This window comes from Engystomops pustulosus, chromosome 11, assembly GCF_040894005.1.
Source record: "Engystomops pustulosus chromosome 11, aEngPut4.maternal, whole genome shotgun sequence".
NCBI classification, from domain to species: domain Eukaryota; kingdom Metazoa; phylum Chordata; class Amphibia; order Anura; family Leptodactylidae; genus Engystomops; species Engystomops pustulosus.
In genome coordinates, this window is record NC_092421.1 from 3,364,514 (window position 1) to 3,375,497 (window position 10,984).

Below are 10,984 nucleotides of genomic sequence, written 5' to 3' on the forward strand. Positions count from 1 at the left end.
GGATTTTGGCGCATCAGTGCCGTGGGACGATCCAACAGATTCGGACAAACTGCAGGATTTAACTTAAAAAATGTGTCGCAAGACAAGCACTTACATACACCGGGAGGAAGATGGTGAACTCCAGTGGACCTCAGTGGGGAAGCGACACATGCAGGAAATTGGGCGCACGATTTAAGTGAATGGCCGCAGATGTGCATTCCAGTTGGACACTCCGGATCGGGGAACGCGCATGGACGAGTAAGTAAATGTGCCCCACTGTGTACATTTCCCTGTATGAGCGCCACCTATCTGCCTTGGCCATAATACAGACACGGATAGGACTTTGTGGCCGAGGCAAAAACCCCTACTGTGGAATCCGTGGCCTAGTGAATAACTCCATAAAAGTGAGAAGGAACTTGTGCTGGCTGTAGAAAAAAGGCTAGCACATGTTCCCAATTATTTACCGTGCGAATGAGCCCCAACAGAGCAATAGAACTGAATCTAAATAATGGTCTATACAGGCCTGGTGTAGAATACTGTAAGACATCCAGTTTATGAACCAACATACAGGGTTGAGCAAGACAAGATTTTGCTAAACTTTTTTGCTAAGCAATTCTCTACTCTTCCAGGGTACGGAGCAGATCTCCAGCCTCTCTCCATGACATCCACGTGTCCCAATATAACATATGGAAGGGGTTGTCCTTCTGAGGTAACCCTATAACACACACACGTTACCTGAATATGTCACTAGACGTTTTAAACAGGATTCCCCTTCAGTTCTCTCAACAACCATGACCAAGTATTTACACCTGGATACCAGATGTTGCATTGGTTCCCACTGCAGGGCAAACATCTCATGACCAACAATCTTCTGCTGGAACACCAGAAGCTGAGCAGGACAGACCCTTTATTTTCTCTGCCTCTTTTATGGTTGAGGAGATGTCACAGGAGCCTGCACAATGATGTCGTTGACAATTGTAATGAGCAGTGTGATATATGTGGCGCACGGTCAGACTGAGCCCTGGATCGCCCCTTTCAGTATAGAATTATATGTCACATCGAGCATAGTGCAGCGTGCACCACAAAGTGCTGTGTGCGTCTGAAATGCATCTCAGACACTTCTTAGGATACATTTAGACGGCCATCGCAAGGAAGCCGCAAATATGCAATGGTGGTATGGTGCCATCCAAGCGTGACACTGATCCGCGCTGACACGGGGAAAAGATAGAGCGCTTTCCATCTATTCCAGTGTGTGCAGCCGTGTGCCGCTTTTCTCTATGGAGGGGTCATCTCCTCCTCCGCACTAGTGCACAGCGGTATGCTCGCCCGGATGCGGCCAGGTATACGGCTGTGGGTATGTACCCTTAAACACATGTGCAAGCAGTTTGCACTGAAAAGAAAATGCGAAGTCTGATAAAAAACTGGCACACAGCCCTTAGTAAATGTGGGCCACAGTCTGCTTTTCATGGACCATGTATGCATGCTACCAGACTCAATGCGCTGCCTGAATAATACTGCATTCCACCAGAAAAGAGGAGCAAGAAATCAGCTTACATTTAGAAAAGTTTAAAGGAAATCTACCATCAAAATCAAGCATGGGGCACTTACTGACTGTGGTAATCTTCTTATATTTGTTATCCCTGGCCTCCTTCCTAACAAAATCAACTTTTAAACTTATGCTAATGTGCCTGAAGGGCTCCTGGGGGTGTTACCAGAGCCCCTCCATGTAGCTTCACATGCTGTTACACTGTCTCAGCCACCTTTTATACTCCCTCTGCACGCCCTCAGTGCCTCTGCCTAATCTCACTGCAGCACAGGAGGTTTCAGTACGCAGTGCAGGAGTAACTAGGAGAGCTTGGGCCCCATAGTGGATTTCTGCATGAAGAAACCTTTCCCCTTAAAAAATATATACATATTTGTACACACGTTTATACAATAACACACATGTACGTACTCATATACACACACGCACACATTTATATTATACACACACACAATTTTCTAGACCTCTTATATACTTATTTGCACACATTTATGCACTCATATCTACACTATGAGCCCCAGTGTATACACACATACAGTATTTACATATTCATACATTTATACACACATACACAGCTGCATCATCGGGCTGGGGGGAGGGTGGATGTGCCAGTGGGCAGGAGATTGGGCATCTGTGTGGGCGGGTGAGCGGATGGCACAGGTGGGTCACTAAAGACGGACCCGTTGTTGCAGTTAGCAGGGAGAGAAGGGCCCAATACATTTTGGTTCCGCAGTCCATCCCGGGCCCCTGTAACAGCTGTAGCGGTTGTTACGCCCCTGATGCAGTGGGAGGGGGAAGCGTTCCTTGCACACGGTAACAGCCAAATAATAACAGGAGGACATCCTGCAATAACAGATAAAGGATAGAAAATTGGAGAGACAATTAGAATCAATTAGAACAGAGATTGTGTTCATTACCACAACATTCCTTCTATAATCCCGGGATACGGGCATTGGATTTATAGTCTCCTACGACCGCACATGGCGGCCCGAGATGTCGATTTTCACACTCACCCTCTATGTAAGCCATCTGTACGCCCCCTGTTGTGTACATAGGCTTCTGTGCTACAATGAGGTCTAGACAGACGGCACAAGGAGACTTCTGTTTAGTCACAGCCTTCACTAGAATCACCATTATGTACATTTATACACGTAACGACGGGCGACAGCAGTGGAAGAATAGCCAGGCCATCCGGGCCACCGTCCAGGACAGATAGGAAAATCATGGATCCAAATCCCAAGAGCAAATGTAGAAAATATTACATCATCATCATCATGTTTATATCGGCTCAATGAAGAGACAGTGGAAATCATTGCTGCAGAGGAAAGGTGCCGACATGTGTTTTCTCAATACAGAGACTTTTAGGGATATTCTGTATTTTTTTCCCTACACGGATTCCCCCGGCAGCTCTGCTGGATTTTCCGAGTCCTCATGTAAAACCTTGATAGCAGCATTTAGGAAGTAGTTCCAATCTGTGGCTTTGGGAGTTATTACAACTAGTCCAAGTGAAAAGACGAGCGGCATCACCACTCATACCATTACATGACCTATGGAGCTGTGACTTAAGGAAGGTCTCTTTAGACGACTCCACCAATCCTATATGCTTCAGCTAACAACATTAATAGACTTCTCTCCATATTTAATAATAACCTCAGAGACATCATTACAATCAGTTCAGTTTTAACATCCAATCAACTTTATAGATCTGTCCCAGATGCAAAAAGAGAACATTTCTGCAGATGACATTGTATGAGTAGTCATAGTAAAAAAAATCCCTGTCGCCTCCGGTGATTAAACCTTGTTTTCTCCGGGCGGAGACAGTGCCCCCTCATCTTTTAAATTGGTTTTATCTGGAACAACTTTCCACCATATTTTTTGTATGGACCATTCATATATTTATATACATTAATCATGTCCCCTCGTAGTCGTCTCTTTTCCAGACTAAATAAATCTAGTTGTTTTAATCTTTCCTCATATCCGAGCTCAGACGCTGGTCACAGCAGGGACAGCAGAGAGCTCAGGAGCAGAGCACAGCAGGGACAGCAGAGAGCTCAGGCGCTGGTCACAGCAGGGACAGCAGAGAGCTCAGGCGCTGGTCACAGCAGGGACAGCAGAGAGCTCAGGCGCTGGTCACAGCAGGGACAGCAGAGAGCTCAGGCGCTGGTCACAGCAGGGACAGCAGAGAGCTCAGGCGCTGGTCACAGCGGGGACAGCAGAGAGCTCAGGCGCTGGTCGCAGCAGGGACAGCAGAGAGCTCAGGAGCAGAGCACAGCAGGGACAGCAGAGAGCTCAGGCGCTGGTCACAGCAGGGACAGCAGGGAGCTCAGGCGCTGGTCACAGCAGGGACAGCAGAGAGCTCAGGCGCTGGTCACAGCAGGGACAGCAGAGAGCTCAGGCGCTGGTCACAGCAGGGACAGCAGAGAGCTCAGGCGCTGGTCACAGCAGGGACAGCAGAGAGCTCAGGCGCTGGTTACAGCAGGGACAGCAGAGAGCTCAGCCGCTGGTCACAGCAGGGACAGCAGAGAGCTCAGGAGCAGAGCACAGCAGGGACAGCAGAGAGCTCAGGCGCTAGTCACAGCAGGGACAGCAGAGAGCTCAGGCGCTGGTCACAGCAGGGACAGCAGAGAGCTCAGGCACCGGTCACAGCAGGGACAGCAGAGAGCTCAGGCGCTGGTCACAGCGGGGACAGCAGAGAGCTCAGGCGCTGGTCGCAGCAGGGACAGCAGAGAGCTCAGGAGCAGAGCACAGCAGGGACAGCAGAGAGCTCAGGCGCTGGTCACAGCAGGGACAGCAGGGAGCTCAGGCGCTGGTCACAGCAGGGACAGCAGAGAGCTTCAAGAAGGGTCTAGATGCCTTTTTACACCTAAATAACATTGATGGTTGTTATATAGAATTATTTCCCCTAAATCTCTTCCTCATCCAATCCCTTCCCTCTTCTTGGTTGAACATCATGGACAAATGTCTTTTTTCAACTGTATAAACTATGATACTAACAGAACAATAACACAGAAGTCAAATAATTTAAAAAAAAAGGTTCCTGATCCACAATACTAATATTATGGGTATACAAGTAATTACTAAAACAGAAATGTCAGGAAACAAAGTGTACCCGAGGCCGCAGTAACCGGCACCTCTGACCATACATAAAGATGAGTCATTTCTCCCTTCAGACTCAAACGTGAGTCACCTCATCTCTAGACAATGAGGAGATTGTCAGCTGAAATCATATTATAATAACAACATTTCTATAAAGCAAATTCAGTAAATAAATACTTTACAATCACACATTGCACTTGGCCTGCAGCGGAGCGTTTCCAATGCGCCTGAGAAAGTCTTAGGATTTACTCTGCGTAAAAACATTAGAGAGAAAAGCTCGGTAAACACTCAACACATTAAAAATGGATCGCAAAGTGTTTCAAAACATCGCAAATCTTAAGAAAACTTTGGCAGCGACTAGGCAGAATGTGTTACTTTTTTTAGGATTCAGATGGAACAAAACCATTTGATGGTAATTGGAGAACTTCGGTCCCTGTTCACACATGGAATAAGTAAAAGGATTGCTCCGTTTCAGCAAAGACATTTGATTATTATTATTAGCTATTGATTATTTTTTATGATAAAAAGTTATGCAATTTTCCTTTATACTTTCTTTTATCAATGCTTCACAGTTTTCTAGAGCTTTGCTCACTCCATCATTAACTTGCAATGGATAAGCATCGGTTCATTAGAATTACAACACAGGAGCCCTAAAACAAGCCGGGCAACTGTGCGACATCACTCGACCATAGACAGAAGTGAACAAGGAAGCGAGCAAAGCAAGCAGAGGTCTGGAAAACTGTGAGAAACTGATACCTACAGCTTATTGGAAAAGTGTATAACTTTTAATTGGACAAGCAGTAAAATGTTTTTTTGCTAAAAATGGACTACCCCTTTAAATAATGACATGTGGCATAATAGTTTACCAAAGTGTTGATGTACAGCGATCCCCTACTTAAGGACACCAGACTAACAGACGACCCCTAGTTACAGACGGACCCCTCTGCCCCCTGTGACCTCTGGTGACCTCTCTGGATGTTACTATAGTCCCAGACTGCACTGATCAACTGTAAGGTGTCTGTAATGAAGACTTATGGATAATCCTTGGTCCCATTACAGTAAAAAAATTTTGAAACTCCAATTGTCAGTGGGGCAAAAAAATTTTTTTTGTCTGGATCTACAATTATAAAATATACAGTTTCGACTTACATACAAACTCAACTTAAGAACAAACCTATGGAACCTATTTTGTATGTAACCCGACTGATTAGCGTTTGGGAGCAGTTAATGAAGCACAAGAGTGAGTGTATAAAAATGTATTCTGTATTAAACGCCGTCCATTTTTATAGTCAATGTGGGATATGTATATGGGAAAACAAAGCAAAACAAATGTATAAATACCAATTACAGCCCAAATATTATCATTACCATATAAAGTCTTTTAGTTATCATTCTCCTCCAGTCATCTCTCCATTTTACTCATCACATCTCCAGCCGCATCGCACTCTCCAGTCTCACTTTTCCATTCAAGCCTTCATCTCACCTTTCCCAATCTTCAGACTTTTATTCCTCCTTAAGTGTTTATTTTACCCCAATCCCCCACCCCCACCCCGCCCGATCTGCCCCCTCCAAGAAACAAACTGTCTGGAACCATGAAGATATAGACTCATTTATCTGGGATGTAAATGAAGTATATATGCGCCCCATCCCTATCAGACAATGTCTGTCCCTTGATTTACACATGTAACATTGGTGCTGGACCTATTGTGCAGGCTGCTAGGTAGCGTCTGTAAGAAACAATGAGCTCCCTGGATAGTGATTAGATTGTTTATCCAGAAATGCATCTATACCCATCCACAGCTCATATTAAGGCTGCGGGCACACGTGGCGTTCTCAACCTGGTTTTGGCCCGTTTTTAAGCAGTCCGTCAAAAAACGCATCGTTTCTGATCAGTGTTAATTAAGATAATTGGGAAAAACAGTCAAAAACTGATGCATTTTTAAAAAGAGTATGCTTTTTTTTATGGACTGCATAGAAAAAGACCAAAAACGGGTTCAAAACGCCACGTATGACCGCAGCATAAAAGGCTTTCACATACTCTGTATGGAGCACGTAAAGGAGACCGGTGCCCACATCTTGGATACAATTGTTGCCTCTTGTGAGGACATCACAGAAACACAGAAAATGGTAACATAACGAAAGCTGTAAAAATAAAATCACAAAAAAAAAGTTGTGCAAATGTGTTTTTCAACAAGTTACCGCGTTTGGAATTATTTTTTTTAACAGTAGGTTCCATTGAAATACAAATAGTTATGGAAAGAAAAGATGAGAGTAAAAAAACAATCACAAAACGGAACTGTGAAAAAGGAACTGATGGTAAGGGGTTAAACATAAAACAGATGAATAGCAATATTTGGCGGTGTACATAACATATAATCAGCATATTCCGCAATAATCTATGTAACCGCTTATCTTCAGTCTGATGTAAATCTCTATGATACAATATTATCTGGCAATACAGCTTATCGTGTAGCAGTGGCGGATGTAGACTGACTGATATCTTATCTCCATATACAGGGCACCGCAGTAGTAAAGGATCTTCACTACATACAGTGACCTGCTGAATGGGCAGCCGGTGATATTTAAGGATACCTCCAGCTCCCCCCATTAGCTCTTAGGTCTGTATGTGGACACTTTTGCAGAACACAGATGCCCAGGATTGTATTAATGCTCAACAGTCAATGAGAAGAATGAGATCCTAGAGCCAAAGCTGACACCTCCAAAACCAGAAAAAGAAGAAGGGAGTAACGAATGAAGCATCACAGAGGCTGACGCATCGTCTTCCGAGAATGAACCTAAACCTATTCCCGCAGAAATTTGTTTTTCAATATAAAATAACAAAAAAGAGAGGTCTGCTGAAATGGAGCGCTTCGACCATATAAGTCTTCATCAAACACTATACGGTGGAAACGTTGCACCATACCTCTGATGGATAAAGGAAGACTTTTGATTTAATATCTCATCCAGGAGTGCTGCTGAGATTTTCTACTGCAGCTTTACAGACTGCTACACTGTCTCCCCCTCCGCTCCCTCAGCACTTCCCCCCTCCCTAGTTGGTAGCAGCGGTCCTTTTGGATTGCACTTCAAAACGCATTTGAAATGCAACGTGTGCATTCAACCCTACACGTTCTGCTAAAGTTGCGTTCATAACATTAACGTTTGTTAACAGTGTGTTAACAAACGTAAACAGTAATGTAAATAGGCAAATCACCTCTCATCAGCCGTTGTAATGTCTTTCAAATGAAAACAAATGAAAGTGCAATGTGTGAACGCGCCCTCAGTGTGAAACTGCATCACAATCAGTGCTGAGGTGGTTTTAGGTGCAGTTTTGTCAATTTTACAGATGAATGGGTGAATTTAATTTTGAAGGGGAAACCTGCTCCACAAATGTCATTCACCTGTTAAATTGACCAAACTGCACCTAAAACCACCTCAAAACTGATTGCGATGCAGTTTTAACCGCAACATGACTGCACCCGCAGGGTCAGTAGGACCTAAAGGTCCATCCATGTCCCATGTGCCATATCACTTCAATTAAAGATGGAATTTGCAATGCAGATTCTGGTGTCAAAACAAATAGAGTTTCATTTGCCGCCTACAATCATCTCATTGTCCTTTGTTGGCTGTGGATACACATAAAACTCTAAGCTACCTGTGCATTCTTGGGCAGCAAACAACAGATATGTGGGACATTGTTTGCAGCCTGTGTCATCGGCACGTGGGGTCAGCTCACACCCCCATGACAGTAGAAAAGACTCTGCTCTAAAATTTGCATCTTGGGAAGTCGCTCAAACACAGGGCAATGGAAAACAATCTTTGTGTATGAGCCCATCAAAAACCTTAACAGGTAGAACACAGACAAATTCTACATTCGTGTGCATGCAGCCTAAAGTTGGGGATGTTCAGGGCTACCCATATTCAGTAGCAGCTTGGTGACAGAAACACACAAAAAGTGACCATCACTGTCACTTTTAACATTATAGGATAGTAGGTTTGCTAACTTGTCTGTTTTTGATATGCCTGGGATAGGTCATTAGTAGCCGGTCAGTGGGGGTCCGATACATGGACACCAGGGGACTACACAAGAGACAAAATCTTAAGTAGTAAACACCAACCACTGCATATCAGGGGGTGAAGCCTTTTACATGAGCAGGAGTAGGACTGCAGTTCCCCAGCATGGCCTCTATACAGTGGATGGCGATGTCTGCTCCAAATCCACCCTGTATTTGGTATCCAGCAGCAGAGGCCACCTGTAACAGGTGACCCATCAGGACATCACTGGTCTAACACAGATTTATTTTTAGGATTACTTCTTAGATTTAAAAAAAAGAGGTCCTGGTTGTTCCTGTGGGTTTGTATAAAAACTTTGCAATTCTGAGTCTGAAGGAGACCTGTAGTGATCCATCCAGCAAGAACTGCAGCAGCTTTTCTCATACTGGTTATTAGGGAAAGAATAAAATGCAGCAATATGGTTATTGGGAACGAAACTGCCTTCTAGACTTTGATCACCCAACTTTGTATCTTATAACCATGATACAATAGGAAGGAAATTATAAGCACTTAGTCAGCAGCAAAAGCTGAGAGGTACAATTCTCATTATCAAGGTAAGTAACGGCACCGTATGTACAAGTAGGACTTCATAGTGATACTTGTTTATAATGACACATAGTATAAATAATCACCCGCTACAGTATAGGGCGGATGCATCCACATGGCACATGCCCTGTTCATGAATATGACATAGGGTTCTAGGTAATATGAAGTGGCATTCACAAAGCTTTAGATATAATGAATCTTTAGCCATGTAAACTTTATCCAGCAATGTACAAGTCAGTGAAAAGATAAAAGTAGTAAATGTGTCAGACCCTCAAAACTGCAGCATTAAAGCCCCCAAATACTGTCCATAAACAGTAAATCTGCCAAAATATACATAAACTGTATCACTGAAACATAGGCACCTAGATACACTGCTATATGGAGATGAGTTGGTAAATGAAGAGATTCCCCACTAGACTCAAGGAAAACCTTATTATCTCCAGCACAGAATCTGATCTCCTCCCCCCCCCCCCTATTGTACAGGACAGATATTCCATCAGGATACATTGTATTAAGGAACAGACAGAAATGTCACAATATTTACTGAGCAGCAGAAATAACAAGATCACAACACAAATATTATCATGTGAACAGCAACAATGTAACAAAGCAAAGAGGAGAAATACAATGTGAACAGCACCATATACTCCATGCACATACCTGATCCATCATCGCCTCCAGCAGAGGACGGGTAGTGCCAGGGCTGGGGGCAGTGCCAGGAGCCGGCAGAGACCTCAGTGCACTGACTACATGCTGCATCCCCTGCACAAAGCACAACCTCCCCAACACACACTTCCTGTGAGCGAGGAAATGAGAGGCTGGGGGAGGAGACAGTCAGAGAGACAGCCCCTACACTGATAGACAGTCTCTATACTGTACAGCTAGAGAGACAGCCCCTACACTGATAGACAGTCTCTATACTGTACAGCTAGAGAGACAGCCCCTACACTGATAGACAGTCTATACTGTATACTGTACAGCTGGAGAGACAGCCCCTACACTGATAGACAGTCTATACTGTGTACTGTACAGCTAGAGAGACAGCCCCTACACTGATAGACAGTCTATACTGTGTACTGTACAGCTAGAGAGACAGCCCCTACACTGATAGACAGTCTCTATACTGTACAGCTAGAGAGACAGCCCCTACACTGATAGACAGTCTCTATACTGTACAGCTAGAGAGACAGCCCCTACACTGATAGACAGTCTATACTGTGTACTGTACAGCTGGAGAGACAGCCCCTACACTGATAGACAGTCTATACTGTGTACTGTACAGCTAGAGAGACAGCCCCTACACTGATAGACAGTCTATACTGTGTACTGTACAGCTAGAGAGACAGCCCTTACACTGATAGACAGTCTCTATACTATGTACTGTACAGCTAGAGAGACAGCCCCTACACTGATAGACAGTCTATACTGTGTACTGTACAGCTAGAGAGACAGCCCCTACACTGACAGACAGTCTATACTGTGTACAGTACAGCTAGAGAGACAGTCCCTACACTGATAGACAGTCTATACTGTGTACTGTACAGCTAGAGAGACAGCCCCTACACTGATAGACAGTCTATACTGTGTACTGTACAGCTAGAGAGACAGCCCCTACACTGACAGACAGTCTATACTGTGTACTGTACAGCTGGAGAGACAGCCCCAACCCTGATAGACAGTCTATACTGTGTACTGTACAGCTAGAGAGACAGCCCCTACACTGATAGACAGTCTCTATACTATGTACTGTACAGCTAGAGAGACAGCCCC

The 10,984-nt window shown here is 44.4% G+C and overlaps 1 protein-coding gene across 1 annotated transcript in view; it reads right to left on the reverse strand.

Annotated features, from left to right (window-relative positions):
* Positions 1-10,034, reverse strand: part of CSGALNACT2 (chondroitin sulfate N-acetylgalactosaminyltransferase 2) — a 31,982-nt gene extending 21,948 nt beyond the window's left edge. The window contains exon 1 of the mRNA XM_072130797.1: positions 9,875-10,034. The gene's annotated coding sequence lies outside the window, so the exon portion shown is untranslated. The remainder of the gene's footprint in view (positions 1-9,874) is intronic.
* Positions 10,035-10,984: the final 950 nt, after the last annotated feature.